At 40.8% G+C, this 25,823-nt stretch overlaps 1 protein-coding gene across 5 annotated transcripts in view; it reads right to left on the minus strand.

The window, feature by feature from the left end:
• The window catches only part of SIPA1L1 (signal induced proliferation associated 1 like 1), a 162,183-nt gene that overhangs the window by 114,715 nt on the left and 21,645 nt on the right, over positions 1-25,823 (minus strand). The window contains exon 3 of one of the 5 annotated variants that reach the window (XM_039334169.1): positions 8,281-8,414. The exons of the other annotated variants lie outside the window; for them this stretch is intronic. The gene's annotated coding sequence lies outside the window, so the exon portion shown is untranslated. The remainder of the gene's footprint in view (positions 1-8,280; positions 8,415-25,823) is intronic. 5 annotated transcript variants of the gene reach the window in all.

The raw sequence follows: 25,823 nt of genomic DNA on the forward strand, positions 1-25,823 counted from the left end.
CAGATCTTTTTCTCCATATTATACCTAATACATTTCCATTACATATAAATCAGTTATGTTTTTTCCCTAACCCTTCAGCACTGTAATTGATCCCTCTGTGTGGGCACACTTGCCATTGCCCCAGCCTTGCCTCCCCGTGACCCCCTCCTCTCCAGCAGCCCCCCTGAAGGAGACTCGCTCTCAAGTGTGGCCCACATGGAGCAGCGCAGCTAAGGACATGGTAGCCAGGCAGCATAGACAAGACTCTGCCTTCACACCCCATCATGCAGATGCTGCAGGGTGCGGGCAGAGGTTGTGGCCGCCATAGCACTGCTGGGCTGCCTGGGCGATCTGTGGCGGGCCCTGGAGGCAGTGAGTAGTCCTGTGGACAGGCGGGGTGGGGGATGGGGGCAGAACGGGAGTGGGCAGGAGGGTGGAGCAGGGGCGGGGCCAGTTTTTGGGCACTCAGTCTCTAAAAGGTTCGCCATCACTGCCATATGCCAAATAAATAAAATAAAACATAACAATGAGTGTTGGTGGAAACCTAATTAGAAAAGAATTGGACAAATGCTATAAATGTTGTTTCTATTTTCCATATTCAATAAAAAGTGTGCCTTATTTATACAAAATTGCAAAAAGCTATTAGCGAAAGGTATTGAAAGGTACTCTAGTTCAATTTGAAGATTTCCCAACCATAATCAAATCATAACACGTGAGGGATGACAATGTGTGATTGGTTAAACCTACAGCTAACAATGCACTCAGTGGTATAAGATTTATTGGTTGGTAATCATGGTAATCTGTCCCAAACAAATTCTGAATAATATTACCATGCCTGGAGCAGCCAAAAATACCAGTGTTGACAGCTACCAGGCACTAGTGAAAAGTACTGACATGGGCACCTTTGTTGCAGTGTTGGCAGCTACCAGGATATTGCACAAGCTTGAGCTACTGGATGACATACACTCGTTTGAGATGGCATAGCTGCAGAGGTAGAAATAGTAATTGGGCAGTAACCAATGGACATTCTTTTCAACCTTCAAAGCACTGTCAAGCAAGCACAGCTGACCCAGCATGAGCATCCATAATGCAATAGGGTGAGATATTAAAACGACAGTCAGAGCTGCACTGCTGTAAATAACATTTTTTATTTACTGTTACATTATAAGCTACCAGCAGCAGTAGATAAGGAGTTAGATGATCCAGGACCATCTTCTAATATTATATGTAAAGCTTAGCTGAGCAAAACAGAAATTGCTGCTAACTTAAACAGAGTAACACAGCAAAACATGACCAAGTCACTATGCAGACATTGAAAGCAGAAGGGTCTGTAATAGTTGATTATATTCACATACCTATATCATATAGAAAAAATAGGCTTAATTCAATTGGAAACTTCTTGTTACTGTGAACACGTTTGCAAAGAATAATATACCATATGAAAGCTATCATGGAATCAGCCTCATGTTTATAGCTAGAAGGTTTCTTGCGTAGATCAGCAGAGTACACCTATAACCAATATAAAAATCTTCTATAGGAAGAACAATGCAGCTTTAGATCATGCCATAGCTATGTAGACAGATTTTCACTCTCATACCACTTTTACTATATATAAGAGTGGAAAGCTTCATTAATTAGTTTATTAATTTCAAGAATGCCTTTGGTAGCATCCACCAGGGCTCTAAATGAAAGGCTCTTTTAGTGATTAGCATACCCAACAAAATTGTCCTAGTCATTACTATCCTTTGTGACAGCATCCCTTGCAGGTTTGAAGTATATGAATATAAATCCAGACCCTTATAGTCAAAACAGGGTATGTACTACCAGTATAAACATTGTTGTTCAATGTGGTCTGGATAATGGGCAAAAGCTTATCTGGATATACAGGAATTCAGTGCAATGCAGATGAGTTAAACTTCAAATGATAATACACCAATGATATTGTTTCCAATGAGGAATTAGAGTTGAAGAGGCAGGGATTAGTAAACGTTATAAACAAAAGAGCAGAGAATGGACTATGGGTAAAGTGGGAAAAAAACCAAGCCCATGTGAACTGATGCCAATTAACATTGCCCTCAGATGTGTGCCAACTATACAAGTGAATGAATTTAAATACATTTCTTTGCATGCACTGGCTGTATACAAATGGATATTGCCAACTTACAATGGTGGCTCTGAAAGAAGAAAAACTTTGGCTTCAAAATAAAGGTTCAAATATTTCATATAGCTGTCGTGCCAGGGTTGTTAAATGCAGCAGAAAATGGACATTGTTTGCTCAGGACCTGCAGAAGTTGAAAGTGTTTCAGAAGAGTTGTTTAAAGACAATCCTTGGCATCTCCTGTGTGAGTTATGATGGATGAGGATTCAATAGCCATGTGATCAACACTCCATAATTGAGAATAAAAGGTGGCAATCACATTTTCATTGTTTTGAATGGATGTAGCATGCCTATAGAGGTGACAGTGGAAAAGGCAACATGTACTTGGCTGGAAAGCAACACCAAATGAACTCAAAAGACAAACCAGATAGAATTTGAAGGATGGCAATTATACCCGAATCTCGCAAAACTTGAAGGATCTGCTAAAGACAAATAACACTGGAATGGCATTGGAGGGATTATTACCCATGGCTACCACAACTCAGCAACAGTCTACAATTTGTAGGAACATTCTGCGAATGCATGAATGAATGATGTGAAAGGCTCACATTCTGCTCATAAATTTAAGCTGTGTAGAAACCAACAAACAATGAATGGAAACCTCATTATTGTCTTAGATCACAGTGCAACTAAAATGCTGTCAGCATTTTAACACAGATTAATAATAAAAGATAGCAGTATAAAAGAACACACTTCAAATTTTTAAATATTGTCCTGAATTCAACTCAAGTGCTATTTCAGGACTCAATTACATGAATATGAGAAAACACTGTAGCTGGGGGGAGAGCTACAACTATATAACTTGGAATCTTTGTCTGCTAATAGATACTAAGTGTAAAATTTATCAGATGGTCTGAAAAATTGTTTAACATAGGCCAGATTAACCAGTAGAAAATGAAAACTGAACATTAGTTGACAAGGTTATGCATTCCTATGGTTTTATAAAAAGACAAATTTAAAATATGATTAAAAAAGAAATCTACAGACAAATCCTAAAGTGACTTTGTCTTATACTGGAATTAAGAGAAGCAGGAACAGCCAGGTATTGAAATTTCTTACACATCCATTAAAGAAAAAAAACTTTTCTGTTATTCAAGATTTTATATTTGTGGTGAAGAAAAATTCAGTTGTGAAAGGCCTGACAGAATTTATGAAGGATTAATAATTTTATTAGCTGTTTTAAGGATGGATTCAAATACTTTTATCAGATTTATTTTTGTTAGTCACAGGTATGGCATTTTTAGGTTGGAGAAAAATAAAACAACAAACTGAAATGTCCAATTTTCTTGCATCCATTATAATGAATTTTAATGTTAACTTTTTTGATTGTTTAAAATGAGAAGCTACATAGGAAAATAACTTCCTTTAATGTCCTTTCCTTTTTATCCTTCCTTCCTTCTTCTCTTCCTTCCCTCCCACCCTTTTCATGGTACACCAAAACCCATGCTCCTCCCTAAATCTACTGGCCTCCAGTGTCATGGCTTGGGTAAAGAACCAACTCTTCATAGCCTTGTAGAAGCCCAAAGATGGGGCAGGGAAGAAAAATGCTATCAGAACTCATGAGGGAGGTTGTTCCACAGGGCAGGAGCATCTTGAAATTATTTGCACATGCAGGGGATATATGGGAATTATTTGAATCAGCAGCAAAAAACTACAGTCTGTGGTTTTCTTCTCATCGGAATATAATTTACAAAGAATGATTAATACAACCTAGTCCTGCTTTAGGAACAAAGCCAGAGACTTTGGGCCAATCACTTTTTCTCAGCCCTAGGTCAAGAAGCATTGAAAAACCACTTCTGAAAATGCTATCAAGTAAACTGTAGGAACTAATCTAGGCAGTCACTGATTCAAAAGCACTTTAAAAAAAGTAGTACAACCACGAAGGTGAAACAATTTAATTCAACAGATTTCAAGTAAAATGCTTTAAAAAGCTAGCATTTTTTTAAATTACTTAACAGATTGAGCTACATCCAATAATATATGATCTCACTTCCATCTGTGGAGCAGGCTGTTCCCCCACCCTTTTCTTCCAGTTCTGCTTCAGAGGGCCCAAACCCTTTGGAATACACTGATGTATCAGAAATTTCAAAGGAATGGATGGATAAAATAACTGTGTATTCATTGCAGACAGATTAGTCTGCAATGAATACATTGTCCCTCTCTGAAGGAGATGGGCAGTACAGAAGTGTGTGTGTGTGTGTGTGAGAGAGAGAGAGGGGGGGGGGATGGATAGTTCTCACCTATGGAAAAGTAAACAGTTTGGCCCCAGATTTCTCCATTGAAAAACAAGAGGCCAGTGGAAATGGGCTCAGATCCAAAAGAGAGAGACATCTAATCTGACTGCATCACTTCAATGGAGAAAAAGGAAAAGGAATTTTGAACCTTGATTTTACTGTAAGTAGTATATACGTTTGATACACAAGGGTCACTGGAATTCTTTCACACTGGCTTTATAGCTTTGTCCCACAAACCTAGATTATCTGAGCTTTTATGTCCTTGGAATTCTACTTAAGATTTTTTGCATTGCTACTGAGGGAATCCAGACAATTACATTTCTTAATCTTTCTGTAAACATTAATTTTTCTTCAAATCTTTGTTGTTAAAAGAATTACCAATGGTACAATGTGGTGAAACCACTTTATTTACTTATTCAATTTATATAGTCACCCAAACTCACATACATGTCTCTGGGTGGCTTACAAAATTAAAACATAAACAATACCAAAAAATCCAAAAGGTAAAAATAACCATATAAAACTTAAAAACATTAAAGTAATAAAAATAATTCAAAAACCATACAAGAGCACACAGTCAATGCAGAATCTGTACAACCCTGCTATACATTTCACACCACCACTATCTGGTCTGAACCAAATGGCAAAGCCAGGACTTCAGGCCTTTTTGGAAAGCCATCAAGGTTGGGGCCAGCCTGACTCTGAAGGGAATGATGTCCTACAGCAGGGGTAGTCAACCTTGGCTCTTTTATAACTCGTGGACTTCAATTCCCAGAATTCCAAAGCCAGCTTAGCAGGCTCAGGAATTCTGGGAGTTGAAGTCCACAAGTCATAAAAGAGCCAAGGTTGACTACCCCTGTTCTACAGGGTGAGCACAGCGGCAGAAAAGCTCTCCCTCCTGGGTTCCATTAGGTGACATTGTCTATTAGATAGAACCTGCAACATGCCTCTCCTGCCATATCTGAAGCGACAGAGAAGATGTGACAGGAATCAGAAACTGCAGGGTTTGCTTAGAGCAGGGGGTCAAACTGCCAGCCTATGGCCGGGTACATCACACGAAAGCCACGCCCACCTCATTGCCGGCAATGGCAAAACTGTCCCAATACGTTGTGCGACGTCACATGACGTCACAAGTTTGACATATCTCTCTCTCTCTCCTATCTTACTATGCCAGCTGATATGATACCATTATAGCAGCATTCAATATTTCTGTTCCGATTCAGTATGAGACAAAAATACAGTTAATGTGCAGAATATTTCAGCTTTAAAAATAAGATCAAAATCTTTCTTACATAAAATAAATCTTAAACAGTACTCCCACATTTCTTCCAGAATGCTTTAAATGTCATTTCAAGGAAAGGAGGGGAAAGCTGTCAAAGGAAGAAAGAAATTGGCCACTTCAGAGCCATAAAACCTCTTTCGAAACCCAGGTGGTATTTCCCTTCACCTGAATTCAAACTGTGAAAAGTGAGAGCTTAATCAACGTCCATTCTTTCTTTTCCCAATACCTAACTGCAGCCACCTGAGCCAGTAAGCACTAGGAAAGCGAAATCATAATTCATGGTACTTATCTAAACTCATGCTTAGATTTCAAACATAAACTTTACTATATAGAGAAATAATGTTCTTTGGTCTCTAATATACAAAGCAGTGACGTAGATATTCAAATTACTAAATACTTAACAACTATTATTCAATCTGGAGTATTCTCCTTTAGAAAAATATTTGTTAAGTGTAACTTTTTATTCAGGCAAATTTCTCATACAACCTTATAGAGCCAAAATAGAGCTTCCTCTCTAGCTCACTTCAATATAGACTTTCAGCAGTACTAGCAGGAAAATACAATTTTACCATTTTGGACTAAATATCGTATCTAAATTTGAAGAAACAAAGATTTAGCCCATGCAACAGCCCTTTCTACATGATTCCATGTCCTGAACTTGTAATTCTCCTTGTATTTAACAGACCTGACAGAATATAGGAAGATTAGATCAGTCCAACTCCTACTACTGGAGGTCAGTAAGAGAATTACAAAATTATTATCACTGTTGTATTGCACCTATTAAAACAATACTAGCCTATGATATTTGTTGTTGTTGTTAATTGCGAAGTTGTGTCTGACCCATCGCGACCCCATGGACAACGTTCCTCCAGGTCTTCCTGTCCTCTACCATCTTCTGGAGTCCATTTAAGTTCACACCTACTGCTTCAGTGACTCCATCCAGCCATCTCATTCTCTGTCGTCCCCTTCTTCTATTGCCCTCAATCTTTCCCAGCATTAGGCCCTTCTCCAGTGAGTCCTTCCTTCTCAGTAGGTGGCCAAAGTATTTGAGTTTCAACTTCAGGATCTGGCCTTCTAAAAAGCAGTCAGGGTTGATCTCCTCTAGGACTGACCGGTTTGAACGCCTTGCAGTCCAGGGGACTCGCAGGAGTCTTCTCCAGCACCATAGTTCAAAGGCCTCAATTCTTCGGTGCTCAGCCTTTCTTATGGTCCAACTTTCACAGCCATACATTGCAACTGGGATATATGATTATGATATTACTTATATATATGCCTATGATATTACTTATCCACATATGAGGTTCTCTTTCTTCCCCTTTTATTTATTTATAATCATATTTTATCTTGATATTTCTGTATCAGCTATATAATTCTGTATAATCTTTGACAGAAATAAATTCTACAGCAAGAGGAGGCATATCACTATTATAAGCAAACTCTTCTACTACTTAATAGTTCTTATGCCAAGACAACCCCCCTAATAACGATTTTCCTTTTTTAAAATTTCAACCTGTTGGTGTAATGGTGTTGAGTTTAAGAAAGAAACTTTTGCATTTGACAGTCTTTTAAATTTATACAGACTGGACAATATCCTCCCTTAATTTCTTCTTCTGCATGCTAAACAAGCTTGGTGCCTTTAAATGTTCCCAACAGGCTTTGATTTCTAAATCTCTTATTATTCTGCTGTGAATTATCTGCTCCAACTCTTTATAACCCTTTTAAAGAATGATGCTCAGAACTAGACACAATACTCTTAGTACAACTTAACCTCTACAGAGTATGATAAAGTATTAACTCCTATGATTTGGATGAAATGTTTCTATTACTATAACCTAACATTGAACTGCCCTTTTCAGCATCTCAATATTTGCTTTAAAATATCTCCTTAAATAGTCCTGAGGAAAATTTTCTTTCAACTTAAATAACTCCTAAAGAAATGTTGTTATAACATCCGAGAGATTTATCAAATTTTGAACCTTCTATCATTAATATAACTTCTAAAAAGGAAAGGTAATTCTTATGTAAAGACAATATTTTCACTGGAAGGACAAATACAGCACATATATTTTCATTCACTATTATTTCATAACCTAGGCTTAAGAATAAATGAACATATAATTGTGTTTATTCTCCTTTTCATCATTTGTGAGAAGCAAATTTATCTCCTTTGCCTCAAATAGACTATAACAGTCCTCAGTCTTATCCTTCTGTTCCCATTATATTATATCATCTTTTTCTATCTTTAGATTTATTAGGCACTCAACTTTAACAAATAATCCTTGCTTGCAATGACCCTTAAATTGTAAAATATGTCAATATTAAAGCCATCAAATTAAACTGCACTTGTCAAATTAATTTGAGAAATTCAAAAAATGTATTTTAATATATTCTTATTAATATAAAATACAATTTTAAAAAGTGCAGTGAAAAAGAAATATAATAGTATTTTAAATTAATTTTGATTACAAATTCAAATTTTTATTACGTGTTTTTTTTTAATCTAAAAGGTGACATGATGCCAAAACCCGGAACTTGTTTTAGAACTTAATACTAAAACAAAACAGGTTGCATATTATCGATTCTATCCTTCAGTTATAACTGATGGTGAAGAGGAATAACTGACATACCTTTAGTAGACGTCATCACTGTACACCACAACACATAACATAAGACAATAAGGACATGTATTTCATTCTTCCTGAACTGCTGTGTCACCCAGAGAACTCCCCAAACCTTCCCTGTGAGGTAATAGGGAAGCTGACTGAAAAAAATGGAAGATATGGATTTGAAAATACAATACACTAAATAAGTTAGGAAAAATATATCTGCATATTCTAGCCAAATACAAATCATTAATGAGACAACTATTTGTCCTTTGAAACCAGCCATAATATTCACTGCACTATGTCAATGAAACATCCTTACACTATTTCCCATGTAGTGGATCTGTGCAAACAATTCAATGACAGAGAAGAAAGAGAATGTGCACACACGTTGCCCCTCCAGGGGAACAGGGCCAACAGTGATTGGTTGTCAAGGAGGTATACTCTACAGCAGGGGTCCCCAACCCCTGGTCCATGGACCAGTACCAGGCTGCAGCATGTCAGCAAATGGTCCACATAAACAAGCAAAGCCCCATCTGCGGGATGCAGGCAGCAACACAAAATATGCACCCTCGAATCCACGGAAAAACCTTTCATCACGGTACTGGTCCCTGGTGCTCAAAAGGTTGGGGACCTCTGCTCTACACAATTCCAAAACTTCTGCACACATATACAATCTCATATATTCAAGCAGATAAACAAATGTTGCAGAATCCACTATGCAGTCACAAACATCTCCTGTATGTCCACAGATTATAAAGTAAAAGGAAACAAAGAGAAAATATTGCCAAAGTACAGAAAAAATATACAAAGTCTGAATCATAGAAAATGGTACTGTACATCTTGCATTTATCTAGGATTGTTTGCTTTAATATAAGGTATTAAGTAGTTTCCTATTTTTTCTGGCACTTCGGCATAAATTTTTACAAACTTTGGAGGAGGAATCAAGAATCTAGCCTCTCCAAAATTAATCTTTATGTTGCTCTAAGTACCTCTAATTTACCAAGATTCAGATTAGGCTAATTAGCCATTACTAACGCCTTTGCTGAATCAGCAATTCAGTACCTTTACTTTTCCTTCAGAGGATACCAAGAGACAGACATAGATAATGCCTAAAACTCCAGGGTTCTACTAAGTGCTTCAGGCATTACAAAAATATGCACTTATGTAATTCTCATAACTATTACTTACATAGCAATTAACCTATGGATTCTCACATTTAACAGATAGCACGCTAGTACAATTTCAAGTCACTAATTTATTTAAATATGCTGGTCAAAATATTAAAATTAACTTATTAAACCTCACTATTTTGAGTTATGGAATATATTCTGAACAGATTTTACTTTATAAAAAACTATGCCTAAAGAGAGAGAAAAAGAATTAATACCAAATGCCTCGCCTTTTGTATGAAACCATTACATGTGCCAAGAACTTTCAGGATACTTAAAAATTACATTTTTTACCACTAATAAAATGTGGTAAACTCCATGGATTTCTGTACTGCTGATTCCACATGGATTTCCAGAGTACACATAAATTCACAAAATCACAGTTTTGGAAGGGAGACTTCCAAGAGTTCTGTTGGACTGGAGCAGCATGTAATCCTCAATTAGTAAGCAACTAAGTAAATAAAATTATAGAGACTTAGTTAAACTCCTGGTAAACGCAAGATCCATCAGATAATTAAAAAGTAAGTATCTTGCTATGTCTCAGTTAAAGGGTTCAACTGATATTCAGCCTTGAACTACGGAAAATCTGTCTTAATTTGTTTGAATTTGTATTTCACACAATGTTTCAATGTTTAAGAAAAGTATTTTATAAATAAGTTTGAAGTCAGATGAGGCATATCATAGCTTACTCAGTTAAATGCTAAGCTTTATATTGTCTCATTATCTGTCTTTAAGGCATAAACTGGAATGGAACATACCAAAGCCTACTGTTCCTGTGGGAGGGAAGCAGCCAGGTCCGGTGTGACGCTTCGAGGTACAACCTGTTGGAGAACTCTCCTGCCAAGTTTGTAGTGTTGGATGAAGGGCGAGGGTGAAGACCACATAGCCGCCCTACAAATGTCCTCAATGGATGCCTGAGTGGCCCATGCTGCAGAGGTAGCTGCACTGCGTGTTGAGTGGGCCATGACACGATGCGGAACTGGCAAGGAATCGGATTGGTACGCCCCCGCAATGCAAGCCCTGATCCACCTGCCAATCGTGGAAGCAGACACCTTCTGACCCCTGGAGGAAGGATGGAAGGAAATGAAGAGGGCCTCAGAATTGCGGAAGGCAGCCGTCCGTTTGATGTAACAACGGAGTGCCCTATGAATGTCCAGAAGGTGCCACTGCCATTCCAGATCATGAGATGGATTAGGGCAGAAATCTGGAAGTACGATTTCCTGAGCCCTGTGGAATAGAGAGTTAACCATAGGGACAAAGGTAGGATCTAAACGAAGGACTACCCGGTCCCAGTGAAAGATGCATAAGTCATCCCTGATGGAAAGTGCCGCCAACTCAAGATATCCGTTGTGCAGAAGTGATTGCCACCAGGAAGGCGACCTTGAGAGACAAGAGGCGCAGAGCACATGTCCTAAGAGGCTCAAAAGGCAGCCTGGTGAGGGCCTGTAGGATCCGCAGCAGTTCCCAAGAGGGATACCTATGCACCACAGGGGGCTTCATGTTTGTGGCACCCATGATGAACGAACGTATCAATGGGATTTCCCCCGGGGATACTACTTGGTCACAGATAAGTAGGGTGGAGAGAGCTGCAACCTGTCTGCGTATCGTGTTTGGTGCTAAACCCTCTCTAGCCCGTCTAGTAGGAAGTCCAAGATCCTTGGAATCGTCAAATCCGATGTAGTCAGGTGGTGTTTTGGGCACCACAGACAGAAATTCTTCCACATGGCTTCATAAATGCGTTTGGTAGCAGGCTGTCGGGAGGCCTGGATCATGGAAATGATGCCTGGTGAGCAGGACTCCTGGAATAGGATCCTGCACTCAAGTGCCAGGTGGCTAATTGGAGCCACTGGGGATCCGGATGATGCAGGGCCACCTGGCTGAGCGAAACGCGACCCAGAGGGATCCTCCATGGGTGAGATATGGAAAGGTTCACGAGGTCGGCAAACCACGGTCTCTGCGGCCAGTACGGGGCCACTAGAAGAACCTCCACTCTCTCCTGAAGGAGCTTGCGGACGACCGCCGGAATAAGAGGGAGAGGGGAAAAGGCGTAAAGCAGTCCCTCAGGCCACGGACTCCAAAGAGCATCCGCCCTTTCCGCCCCTAGGGGCGGAAAACGGGAAAAGAACCTCGGTAGTTGAGTGTTCGCAAACAGGTCCAAGATCGGTAAGCCAAACCTGTCTGAGATCTCCCTGAACAGATCCAGATGCAGGTGCCATTCCGAGTGGTCCACTGTTGACCTGCTCAGGAAGTCTGCCTGTCTGTTCGCCTCCCCTGAGATGTGGTCGGCTCTGATGGAGGCAAGGTTGGTCTCAGGCCAGGAGCCCAAAAATTGGGCCTCGGTCATGAGGATACGGGATCGGGTATCCCCCTGCCGGTTCACATGGGCCTTTGCTGCCACATTGTCCGTGAGGACCAGCACGTGATGCCTTGCGACCCTGCTGCGAAGTGACGGTAGGCAAGGTGTATGGCCCTGAGCTCTAACCAGTTGATGTTATGCCTCAGGTCCGACCTTGAGCCCACTGCAACTGAAGGTGCACTCCCCAACCGAACAGACTGGCATAGGTCATGAGGGTTAGTCGAACGGGTTCTTTGAAGGAGGACCCTCTGGCCATGGCTGGAGAGAGCCACCACTTGAGAGACCGCAAGGTCTGAGGAGGAACTCTTACTCTTCAGTTGGAGGAGCTGGTGCCCAGCCTTTGGAAGGGGAGGAGGAACCACTGGAGGTTCCGGGAATGTAGCCTGGCCCATGGAACAATCGCTATGGCCGATATCATCTTCCCTAGTCATTGGGAAAGGATGGCCAACGTCACTGTCTGGTCCCTGCATATTTTGAGGACCAACTCCCAGATACTGTCCCGGCGTTCCTGGGACAGACAGACCCGGCATCCTACCGTGTCTATGATAGCCCCTAGGTGTAATAGCCTGGTCACAGGAACTGTCTGGCTCTTTTGAAAGTTTACTGAGAACCCATGGTCCTGGAGGACCTTTATCACCAATCTGAGGTCTGACTGGGCGGCCGAGATTGACGATGACTGGATTATAATGTCATCCAGGTAGCATTAGACCGGCACCAGTCTCAGGTGAGCAGCTAGTACCGCCAGGATCTTGGTAAACACTCTCAGAGCCGAAGACAGGCTGAACGGGAGTGCCCTGTATTGATAATGGTGACCCATATAATTGAATCTTAGAAACTGGTGGTGGTCGAGAGAGATGGGAATGTGGAGATATGCTTCTGTGAGGTCTATGGACGTCAGTAAGTCTCCTCTTCTCACGCTGCCCACGATGGACTGGAGCATTTGCATCTTAAATTTTCAATACGCAAGATGGTAATTCAGACCCTTGAGGTCTAGGATCGCTCTCCATTCCCCCGAGGCCTTGGGAACCACAAAGAGGAGGGAGTAGAACCCCCAACCCCTCTGACCTGCCGGCATCAGCTCTATGGCCCTTATGTCCAGGAGGTGACGAATAGCCTCTTGCATGAGTCCCCTCTTTGTGGGATTTCTTGATTGAGGGCAAGAAATGAAACGCCCCAGTGGACTGGAAATAAATTCCAGGGACAGGCCGTGATGAATGGTGTTTAGGACCCAGGCGTCTGTGGTGGTGGTTTCCCACTGGTGAGCAAAGAGGGACAATCTTTCCCCTATGGAAGGGACCGCCCGAGAGTCAATTAGACCGTCGGAATGGACATCTCCCCCCCCCCGAAAGGGCTGTTTGCCCTGAAACTGTTGCCTGGGCCTGGAACCTGACCTGTTGACCAGGCGGTCCTACCTGGCCATGAAGGGACGTTGGGGTTGTGTATAGCTGGGGCTAGCTCCTGACTGAAAGGACTGCCTCTGGGTGTAAGGGTTGGCCCATCTGTCGGCCCGTCTGGTGAGATGGTTAAGTACCTTACGTTTGTCCTTGTTCTCGGTCAGGTATGGTGCTAAGGTTCCCCGAATACTTTACCACCCTGGTACAGAGATGCTGCCAGCCACCATTTGAACTTAGTGTCAGCATGCCAGTGCTTTAGCCAGAGCATGCGACGTGCCATCACGTTAGATGCCATGGCCCTGGAGGAAAACCTGGCAGTGTGTAGAATCGCATCGGAAGCATATTCCGTTGCTGCCACTAGCTTGCTCAGATCCTGATGTGTACGAACATCCTCCGGGGGAATCCTGGCTTGGAGCTGATGGAGAGAGGATCTGGTAAAAAAGGATGCTGAAGTAGCCCATAATAATAATAGCCCATGCCACCACCTGGTGGGTCCTGCGGAACGTTAGTTCCCATCTCCGATCCTCCGTCTTTAGCGCCTCAGACATATCTCCTGAGATCGTGGTGGAGGACAGGAGAGGGGCCAAGGGGTCATCCATCATAGGCACCTCCAGCGCATCTGCTAAATCTGGAGCAATGCTGAACAGTTTTTTATCATTCCCACCGGGGAGGGGAAAGGTGCCAGGGGAGACCCACTGTTTCCAGACCGCATTGAGGAATAGGGGTGGACAAGGTACATGGTGTTGTGTTACTACCAGTTCGGTGAAGACAGGGTCTGCGTCTGAATCGGGTGCAGTTGTTGCTGCTGGCGTAGACCAATCAGGACCAATGTGTGCCGTACAACTGGCCTTACGAAGCAAGGGCAGAAAAAGAGAGGGGTTAAAAAGTCTGCCGAACGGTGGCGGACCCAGCGGAGGATCCTTCTCTTCCAACCATGGGGCATCTAATTCTTGATCATACTCCGGAGGGGATGAGGCCCTGCTATATAAAGATTGGGACAGGGAGTGATATCCCGGAGTTGCCGACTGGGGAATCAGAAGGGAAATACTTGAATCAGCCCTGGGCACCTGCGACCTGGCCGCAAGAGCCCGATCCACTGCCTGAGCAATTAAAGCTTGAAGGTGATTACCAGGGGGGAAGGTGTCAGCCTCGGCTACCCTGAGTCCCGCAGCTGTGGGGGGTGAAGGTAGCCTCTGGGACCAGGCGTTGGACCCGTGGTACCGGTAGTGATTGAGGGGTGTAGATATCCTGATCTGGTCCAGGTGGAGCGGGAGAGGTGAGAAAAATCCCCTGGTGACTAGACCCCTGGGCAGAGGTAGAGGGACCCAGTGGTAAATCAAAGAGAGGAGCCTCGGCTTGTTCAACCTCAGCCCTGGCCTGTTTTTGTGCTTTGGAGAATTCCTTCTCCAGAGCCTGGTGTCTCCTGCTGGCCTGTTTCTCCACCAATTTGGAGGTCTTTCTCACAGAGATGGCCTTCGCCTTGGCCGAGATCCTACCTGCGGCCTCCTGGTTGGAAGACTGTGCTGTTTCCGGCCCAAGGAAGAAGGTAAGGCATCCTTGGTCTGGGAGGCCGTGCTATCCTCCATCCTGGTGAAGGTAAACTCAGGTGCACAGAAGGGTACCCCTGGTAGTGAGTCAATTGGTGGGTAAGATTGAAGGGCAGGGGATGATAATGGTCACCCTACCCCCCCGGTCACCAGACCGGTGGTACTTCCAATGACCGGTTGCATCTACAGCCGCGACAAGTCACCAAGGTTACGACAGCCAGCCTGCTTGTAGGATGCGTGGTGTTGCCAGGCCAGCGAGGTGATAACTGGCAACACAGTTTACGCAGTGAGCGGATTTGTGGGGGCGGCAAGATCCCTCGTGTGCTGACCACAATCCTATGGACAGCCCGCCAGGAGGTGACCAGGTAGGGAGACACCAGATCGGGGCCTAAATTTGGACCCAATGGCCCTTGCACTCTGGAAAGGGAAAAGGAAAAACAAAAAGAAAAAATTTAGGAAAAAGATATGAGCACTATGCCTTTAAGGGGATCCCAGAGGCCTTCAGGAGAAAACCTCTTCTTTTTGCAGCCTTCAGAGTTACAGAATACACAGGCCTGCAGGCCAGTGAGACGACCCTGAAGGCCACCCAAAATGGCGGTGGCGGCCCAGTTCAGCTCCCCTGCCCCAAATGAGAAGTTATATCAGTCAGATGCGGGGGAGATACGGAGCCAGCCCATCCCACTGCACAAGGATCCTGAAGGAACTGAGCAGCTGAAAGCAGCAGAGGAGAGAGCCCCCCCCCCGGTCATGTCCTTCGGCTGGAAAACTTCGGCAGCCACGTGGTCCGCAAAATGGCAGCCACGTCAATGAAGAAAATACCCGCAAGCAAATGGTAGATAAGAGGAGTGAAACTGGTCTGCACTTCTACCTAAGGAGCCCTCTGGCGAAGCAGATAAGCCAGGGACCGCCCAGAAGGCAGCCGCCGAGTCCGAAAGGCAAAGAGGCCCCTGGAGGTCTGATTCGAAGGAGAGAAGAATCGCTCCATGAATGAGTGAAAAAATGGCTAATCCAGCTGACGTGCGGTCGCCGGAGCCACAGCTGCAAGCTCCAACGAAGAGAGGCTTTGAAAGGAAACCCGATCCCTGATGAAGGGAAGAGGAAGGGAATCGTTACAGCACTGAGCCCAGTGCTGTCTGTGGGGAGGAAAGGGAGAACGGAAACCTCCATTCTGCCTGAGTAGTAGAAGGGATTCAGGAGTTTAGCAGTCAAACTGAAGCAGCACTGATCCCAGCGCTGCTCAGGAGACTATGGTATTATGGAAAATCCATTAAAGGGACTCTGAACTACCTGCCTATGAGCCAAACTTGCACGTCTATCCTGGGCAAGATCAAGTTGAGACTGGGACAACCTAGTCTAGGACAGGCATAGCAGGTTTGGCTGACTTGATCTGATTAGGCAGGAAGACAGAGTAAACCCATTGGTGGATTCTCCATCTCCTGTGCTGGAGAACATAGCAAGGCTGACAACAACCATCAAGACTATTTCCCAGGGACATGCCAGAAAAAGGAAAACCAAACATTAAACCAAACTACTCAAACTAAATCCCAGAAACAAAGAGGCACTTAGCCTGAATGGGTGGTCAATGTCCAGCTACACACTATGGATCACAGAATACAATAGTCTACAGGAAAGCCTCAACTATAACACAAATTATGCTAATCAACTAGAATTCTTCGCAGTTTTAGAAAGAGCATCTAAAGCCATAGGACTTCCTACAGAGAACCAAGAAAGCATAAGACAAACTATCGTAACACAGAGCAGAAGATGTGAACAAAACCAACTCAAAACAGAGGAAAAAGCAGTCCTCAAAACCTAAAGAAGGACCAAACTATCATCATCTTACCAGTAGACATAGGCTGAGCCATAGATATCAAGGACAGATCACAATAAATACAAAAAGTCAAAGAATTACTAGAAGACATCAAAACTTACATCCCTCATAATTTCACTCATAATTCTAATGTTAAGTTTCCGGCTAATGAAACATTTCAAAGAACTTCCAGGCATTTATTTTCGTAAAAGTCTTTTATTGTTACAAAATGTCAGCATAGACACAACGAAGGGATGCTAGGATCTAAGTTCTCTTCCTCTGAGCAGTTAAATTATCAGCATGTTCCCTCCCTAAATTAGCCGTCATATATCATATTATCCAATTAGTGTGAAGGTCATAGGTTTTCTTCCTCTTTCTTTCCAGGGCTTTACCCCCACCCCCCTTCTGCTCTGTATTAACCCCATAAATACCAGACAATTCTGCATATTGTCAAAAGCAAGAATATACAATATTTGCAGCGTTGACATCTAAGATTTGGCACATTTTTCCAGAAAAATTGGTAGAAGTGTAATAAATATTAGCGTGATCTGCAGCAGCAAAGAACTGACAAAAAAGTGAACGGAAGCAAATACTTCATCAAACCCTCACTAAAGTTCATCAAAAACAAAGACAAATGACAATAAATGAAAATGAAATCATGGTTTCATTTGATGTTACAGCACTTTTTTACACCCATAGACCCAGAATTAGCCAAAGAATCCTTGATAGCACTACCTCACAGCATACCCAACCTAACCAAATACACCAAGACTGAAATACCTAGAAACATGGACCTTATCAATCTTTCTCTAACAACTTACCTTTAGATCAATAGATAAATATATCAATAAATCAAAGGAACATCCATGGGATCATTGCTTTCAGGACTCATAGCAGAGACTGAAATGCAATGCCTAGAACAGCGGTCCCCAACCTATGGGCCGTGGCCCACTACTGGGCCACAGCCTACTGGCTACCAGGCCACAGGACAAGCTGGCCAGTGTGCGCGCACATGCCTCCGCTCGCACTAGTGTCTGCAGATCTGTTTGTGCATGCTCATGGGGCTAGTGGCGGCAGCCAATACCTGCGCAAACGCGGCTGTTAGCACCCTGTTTCCTCATGTGCATGCACAAATTTCCCAGCTGCTCCTTTTCCCTCCAGGTGGCCAGCATGAAAAGGTTGGTGACCTCTGGCCTAAAATCTATGCCACTCGCACACATACAATCCAAAGTATGGATCTGATATGTAGATGGCACCTTTGTCATAATAAAAAAGGACCAACTAGAGAACCCAAATGAAATTATCAACAATATCTTCAAAGAAATAAAATTCACAAGAGAAAAGGAATACAGTAACATACTACCCTTTGATGGATATCCTCATCAGCAAAAGCAGCAATGGCCAATTAGAAACACAAGTCTATCGAAAAACTACCCACATCAATCAAGTGCTGCACTACCAAAGCAACACCAACATCTCACAAGAGAAGCTGTGTAAAAATATTATTTAGACAAGCTGCAGCAAACTTGAACATCAGAAAAAGGATCATCTATATAACATCTTCCAACAAAATGGATACTTATACAACTATATCAAAAAGTGCCTGATCACTCAACCCAATATAGCACAACCAGCAGTCAAGAAGTAAACCTCACCACAATCAAGGAATTACCAACTCAGACAAAAAAAGTAAACAACAGCCTAATCAAGGAGCTATCAAGATCACTCCCATCAAGACTGACAGGGCAAGCCATTAATATATAAAATGACAGCAAACCCCATTCCCGTCTAGCATGGATGTCAGTAACACCTTGTTTTTAAAAAAAAACAACCAAAGTAGGAGAGATCAAGGACTTTTCTTTCTATAATATATCCTGCCTAATCATCAAAGCCATAATGTTCAAGGTTTTTTTCATTTTTATGCAAAATGTCCATAAAACATAGCCACCAATAAATGTAGATAGTATCTTTTCTCTAATCAAAGAATACATCTCAGCAACATCCGTCAATTTCATCAACCATTGCCTTATGTGGATAATATTGAATCTTTTCATCTCTGTGCATATAATAATCTCAATGCATTAATCACATCTTGAAATCAAGTATGGTTCATATTGTTGTGTCTAAGCAAGCAAGAGGGAAAGGTGGAATAGGTGCACTAATATCAGCCAGCTTCCTGTATAGATGAGATCTACTATTACTGGAGTTTCTACTGAGCTCTAAGGCCTAGACCAGGGGTCCCCAACCCCTGGTCCGGGGACCAGTACCGGGCCACGGCATGACAACAGCCGGGCCAAACAAACAAGTAAAGCCCCATTCGCGAGATGCAGTCAGCACACAAAACCATGCCCTCTCCGATCTGCACAAAAACCTCTCTCCAAAGGTTGGGGACTTCTGGCCTAGACATCATCTCTTTCTTAAAGAAAATTTTAAAGTTAGGTTAGTCAAGGCTTCCAAAAAACTGCAAGTATTTGGTGGCTAATAAAAATTTAATTTAGGGATTCTTACAAATGATTTAAGGAGGAAGTTGGCATTTCACACTATTCATTTAGGAAACAAAAAGACCAAAACCCCTCTTGGCCAGCAATCAACACCCATATAAGCAGAGGTTAACACCAAGATTAATACTAAATAACAGTAAACAATAGCCTAATCAAGGAATCACAAAGAACACTCTCACCAGCTCTGAGAGGGCCACTTGTACATAAACAGCGAGCAAACCCCACTTTCTTCTAGCACTGATGATGTTACCCAGTTGGTAATGAAATGTCTTCAAGAAAACCACACTAGATGAGGACCCCACATTTAATTTACAATTAAGAACTATATGAATTGAGGCAAGAGTTCTGGTACATATGACAGATTCATTAAGGATCTGAATAAAAATGCTTTCTTTCAGTTTCAACTACTTTATACAGCAATTGTAACACATACTAACTTACAATTAAAAGTGTCTCATAACAAAAGATTATTATCAATTAACTTAGGATTTAAACAAAATCCCAAGGAGCAATTTTCCAGTCCTGAAAAAAGTATACACAGCAATGGCCTGCTGAAAGCATAGTCTGAATAATAATTGTTTCTTAATTTGCATAGTTAGTATAATTTCCATTCATCCATTCATCTGCATTTCCTTGTGCAACATCAAGCAATTTTTGAAATTATTTCCTAGATTCAGGAAGAGCACTTGGAGGGGGAGAAGGAAAACGAAGGGAAGTTTTGTTTCATTCCTGAGAATTCTATTCATTAACAAAATAAATTTCCAGATCTGAGCCATACAATATAATCCTCCATTCTGTGTTCAAAGTGTACCACTTGTTGAAGCAAATCTGTTTAATTAAGAGTCTTAAATGTGACTTAAGAGAGCCAGTTTGGTCTAGAAGTTAAGGCGCCATTAGAAATCAAGAGACAGTGAGTTCTAGTTCTGTTTTAGCCATGACTTTGCATGGGTGACTTTTGTTGTGGAAAAAATAGGAGGAAAGAATATTAGGTATGTTCACTAGTTATTTATAAAAACAATAGAGGCAAGATATAAAATAGTGCAAACAATTATTTTATACAAAAATAATGGTGTTATTTGTTAAATGGTGAGTGACACATTTCATAAAATGTCTGCAATATTTCCACTGCTTCTCTTCTATTTTTATCCTACACAGCACTCTTTATTATTGCAACTGGAATCTGATTGTGCAGGTGTCATAAGGATTTGCTGCATGTAATGATGGCATATAATATTCAATAAAAATCTAAACACAAATACACTGCAATGTGACATAAAAATCCGGAATGAATAAGGACAAAATCTGACCCACAATTGTACTTGTAAGAGGCATGACTACTCTGTTCATTACAAAACCAACACATTCAAATTCTTCTAGCTTTCTTTTTCCCAAAGGGCAAAACAACAGCAGGGCAAATTTTCCACTCCCAGTCCTACCATGAGCTCATTTTTGTGAATTCTCAGGGTGTAGACGTGTATGTAAAAGACAAAGCACACAAAGGAATGCAGCTAACTAGCTCCAGAAAAAAAATTCTACTTTTATGATGGGGATATAAAACTGTTTCAGGATCAAGATGTGGAAGCCACATGCAAGGACTAGGAAATAGATTAAGAGTATACATGACGTTGCAAAATTACAAAATTACAAAGTTTACAATGCTATTTGACCATATATAAAGGATCTTGTTTATAACATATTTTGTAATATTTTGCAGAATAATATGCTTTTTTGAATATTTATCTTATATGAGTATAATACTACTGAAGCTCTTAGAATTGACTTACATGCACTGTATGGGCTCATTCATGTAACCCAGTGCAAAATTTAAGAGATTGCATAAAACTAAACTTCTGTAGGAATCTGCCAATTTTGTGTGCTCAAATCTCCCAAATATTTGCAGAGCTACACCCTAAATCAAAGTATTTCTTAATTTCAGTGCAGCTACAATGGATATAAATAGTCTACAACCCGTCAAAATGCCAGTTTTTTGAGATGTGAAAAAATCAGACCAAGATAAAATCACTTTAGAATTTTTCCCATCTTTAATGTAATAAACTGTACAATTCAACTGAAAAATAAACTTAAATCATTTAGGGGGAAAACATACAATAACCTGGTTATACAAGCATGCACATCCTTAAACTAAAGCATGACAGCATTCAGTCTTTTGTGGTAGGAACTTATCAACATGGCACATCTTGCCTTGGGAATCTTTGCCCAGTCTTCCTGCAAAACACTCCTTGACTTACAACGCTTCATTGGAAACTAATCAAGGAGAGAAGCAACCTAGAACTAAGGAGGACAATTAACCAGTGGAACAACCTGTCTCCAGAAGCGGTGAATGCTCCAACACTGGAAGTTTTTAAGAAGAGACTGGACAGCCATTTGTCCAAAATGGTATAAAGTTTCCTGCCTGAGCAGGGAGTTGGACTAGATGACCTCCAAGGTCCATTCCAACTTTATTTTTATTATTATTATTATTATTATTATTATTATTATTATTATTATTATTATTATTATTACTATTATTATTATCATCATCATCATCATCATCATCATCATCTATCAGATTACTAGGGTCTCTCCTGTGCATAGCAATCTTCAGGTCATCCCACAGATTTTCAATTAGATTCAGGTCCAGGCTCTGGCTGGGCCATTCCAAATTTTGATCTTCTTTTGGTGTAGTCATTTTTTGTTGATTTGGAGGTATGCTTTGGGTTGTTGCTGTGTTGAAAGGTGAAATGCCTTTTCATCTTCAGCATTTTAGCTGAGGCTTACAGGTTTTGTGCCAAAATACACTGATATTTGGTACGATTCATAATTCCCTCCACCTTGACTAAAGCCCAGTTCCAGCTGAAGAAAAGCAGCCCCAAAGCACAATGCTGCAAGCACCTTGCTTCACTGTGGGTATGGTGTACTTTTGATGATGCGCAGTGTTGTTTTTGCACCAAACATACTTTTTGGAATTATGGCCAAAAAAATTCAACGCTGGTCTCATCAGACCATAACACTTTTATCAGACTTGATGTAGTTTTTTGCAAAAAAAAATTAAATAAATCTGAAATGGTTTATCTTGACCTGATTTTTTTTACATCTCAAAAACCTGGAATTTTAACAAAAGTGTGTAAACTATTTCTATCCACTGCAATACCTGAATGTATTTGTTATGATCATGAAAGGATAAGGTTAAATAATATGAAAAATATTACTATTTATTCTCCAAAATAAAACTGACTTAAGTCTTCTATGTGAAGAATTCTCAGGTTTTCTGTTGAATATGGTAAGCAAAAAAAGGAACTTTAAGATTAATGTGTTAGACCTAAAAGCTATGGAAACTGCTTGGTGATTAAAACAATCCTTTCTATAACTGACAATTATAGGCTTAAAAGAAAATTTAGCATCAAATAATGGTATACTCACATCAACATCACTACCGTGGTCCTCTTTTAATGGATATTGGTCATTCAAACTTATGACAGTGTTGAATGAATGATAATTACAACCAGTCTTTTTACTTTTAGCAATTGCAGCATCTCCACATTTATGTGATCATGATTCAAGTGCTCAGTGCCCAGTTCACAATTATAATGTCGCAGTGTTCCAAAGTCACATGGTCACAAAAATATATGACCTTCCCGGTGGGTTTCCAACATGCAAAGTCAGTGGGGAAAATGGCAGGAAGTTGCAAGTCACACGAGGTCATTGCTTAACAGCCCACACAGTCTTCACTTAACAATGGCAACTGGGACAGCAGGAACTGCCATTGCTAAGTAGTGCATCCATGAGGTTTTTCCACTTGCAACCATGTCACTTGACAATTGAGTTTCTGATCCCAATCAGCACCATTAAATGAGAACTACCTGCAGTGCCAAGTTAGTTTTATGAACAACATGCAATATTACTTCTACTTGGAATATTATTTGCAGTGTCCATAGAAACAATTAATCATGTTCCATTTTTACAGTACAATATATTCTACGCCAAACAGTATGCCATCTAAAAATTTAAAACTTACCTAAGTCTAATAATTTTTAGTTCTTCGTTCTGTAAATCTCCTTCTGGAAATCTAAAATTATCAGTGACAAGTACCAATCTATATACCTATTGCTTTTCATTTTAGAGAAGGGTTATGTCATCTATGTTAACTAGATGACATGGTATACATAAGGAACAGATTTCAATATCAGGATCACAAATGGTTATCCTGATACAATGGTCCCTCTTCTGGAATTGAACTTTTATGAAATCAAAAATCTTTGGTATTAGACTGTAATCCTAAGGATTCATCTGGATAATCTTATTCTAAGAAAACAGACTAATTCAAAAGTACAATAAAGATAACTGCTAAAGTGACGTCATTAGATCTGAGCTTGTTTTTCAAAATTTGTCACTGAAAAAGTAGCTTTATGACCAGTTCTTTAACTTACAACCATTGCGGCATTCTCTCCATAACATGATCAATATTTGTGAGCTTCACAGTTGGCTTACGACAAGCAATTCAATGGAGAAGGGCAATAAGTTGCAAGTTATGGTCACACGTCACACTAAAGGATCATGTTGCTTAGCAATGGAGTTGTGGTCCCAATTGTGGTCATTAAGTGAGGACTTCCAGTGCATGTTAACAATACCAATATTTCTACAAAAAATTCAAAGAATAAATGTTAACAAATATTATGTTAACATCAGTACAGGCTGTATTAAAACCAGAAAGTAGTGGTGATTGAAGACTTCAACTACTTTTATATTTGTCTGTCTACAAAGTATGGCCTCTCTTTAAAATTCCTCTTTTACCTTGCTGGAAACTTTCTCTTTCAGAGTCTGAAGGAAATATAATCAAGCAATCATTCTGGCCTTTAAAGAATTGATTTTAATATATTCAGACCTATGATAAGTATGATTTCATAGTAAGAAATGTTAACAGAAAACAGAGCTCATCTTTCATGGGAGTGTCTTTAAAAAGGAGATATTAAAGCCAAAGTTGGAAAGAGCTCCCCCCCCAAAAAATGACTAACAACTCCTGAAACCTAGAAACAATTTAAAAATAAAATTAGAGAGATGAAAACAGGGTACGTCACTAAAAGGGTATGCTTACAGAGGGCCAACAATGGTAAGGATAATAATTTTTAGCTTCTGCTAAATTATTTTGGCAGAAAATAAGGTAAAGGAGTCCCTGCAGATATTACTCCACTACTCACTGCCGACTGTAGGGAGAGGGTGCTCATCTCCGTTTCAAGGGCCACTGAGCCAGCATTGTCCAAATATGTTTCCGTGGTCATGTGGTTAACATGACATCACGGAGTGCTGCTACCTTCTCACCAAAGTGGTATCTATGTATCAAATTGCAGTTTTGCATGCTTTCAAACTGCTAAGTTGGCAGGAGCTAGGGCGAGGACGGGAACTTATCTATCACGTGATGTTTGGGTCTTGAATCCGAGCTGTCAGTTCCCCAGCCAACCAGACCAGCGTCTTTACTGCTGGGCCATCATGCCATCCCATTTTACCAGAAAAAATACAAAAATTATAAGTACACATGCAAATAAGCATGCGTACATACACACATGCAGAGGCTGTAGTTCATACTGTACATAGGAAACATTATTGCCTATTTTGTACAAGAAATCTACTAGTTGCCAGATAATACATGTATTTTTTTATTTTTTTTTGCATCCATTATGTGAGGGAGCATCCTCAAGAAAGGAGCCTTGGAATTCTGAAGTGCCAGTCAAAGACCTGCTCAGCAAAATAGTACAGCTAGTCCTCGACTTACAACAGTTCATTTAGTGACCATTCAAAGTTACAATAGCATTGAAAAAAGTGACAACCAGTTTTCACACAACCATTTCACACAACCTCATGGTCACATGATCCCAGTTCAAACGCTTGGCAACTGACTTATATTTATGACGGTTGCACTGTCCCAAGGTAATGCGATCAACTTTTGCAACCTTCTTATAAGCAAAGGGGAAGCCAGATTCACTTAACAACTGACTAACCTAACAACTTAATAACTGCAGTCATTCACTTCACAACTGTGGCAAGAAAGGCTGTAAAATGGGACAAAATTCACTTATCAAATGTTTTGCTTAGCAGTAGAAATTTTGGGCTCAATTGTGGTTGCAAATCGAGGACTAGTTTAGCCAAGCGAATCAAGTTTTGTGATGGACCACTTTTATACTTTTGTTTGCCAGAATATATCCCTACACAAAATCAAAACACATGTTTCAAGGCCTATATAAAGTCTTTTAAACATACTTTTCATACGCTTTATAAACTAAAACTAACCCAGTTGCTTTATAAAATTTCATCTTTCTTTAATATATATACAAATATCCCTCCTGCCCCTTGAGAAGGTTAAAAATTTATAAGGAGAAAAAAAGATGTCCAAGGCTCTTACCCTATAAGCATAACCTATTGTTCTCAATGGCCCTGGCCTCTAATCACTGACACCCAGGCAATAAGGAAATACTCTGTCAACAAGAGCAAGCGGTACTTCATCTCTTTCAAAATTGTATTTATTCATCAAGAAAAGCAAGCGTCTTTTGTTAAGTCTTCAGCTTAACAACTGCAAGCTGTATGGAAAGATATTCTAATTCCTACAATAGACAAATAGCTGGAAATGGATGGAACTAGCACAAATGGCTAAATTAACTGCTCTAATCAAAGAAAAGAATATATCTAACTTTGTTTCTACTTGGAAACCACTTCTGGATTTTGTGCTTGAGATGGAAAAAATGAAACTTTGATTTTGGATTTTGCTGATTAGATAAGTTTGTTGTTATAGAAATGG

Source organism: Crotalus tigris, unplaced genomic scaffold (assembly GCF_016545835.1).
Source record: "Crotalus tigris isolate CLP2741 ecotype Arizona unplaced genomic scaffold, ASM1654583v1 scf7180000017545.3456711, whole genome shotgun sequence".
NCBI classification, from domain to species: domain Eukaryota; kingdom Metazoa; phylum Chordata; class Lepidosauria; order Squamata; family Viperidae; genus Crotalus; species Crotalus tigris.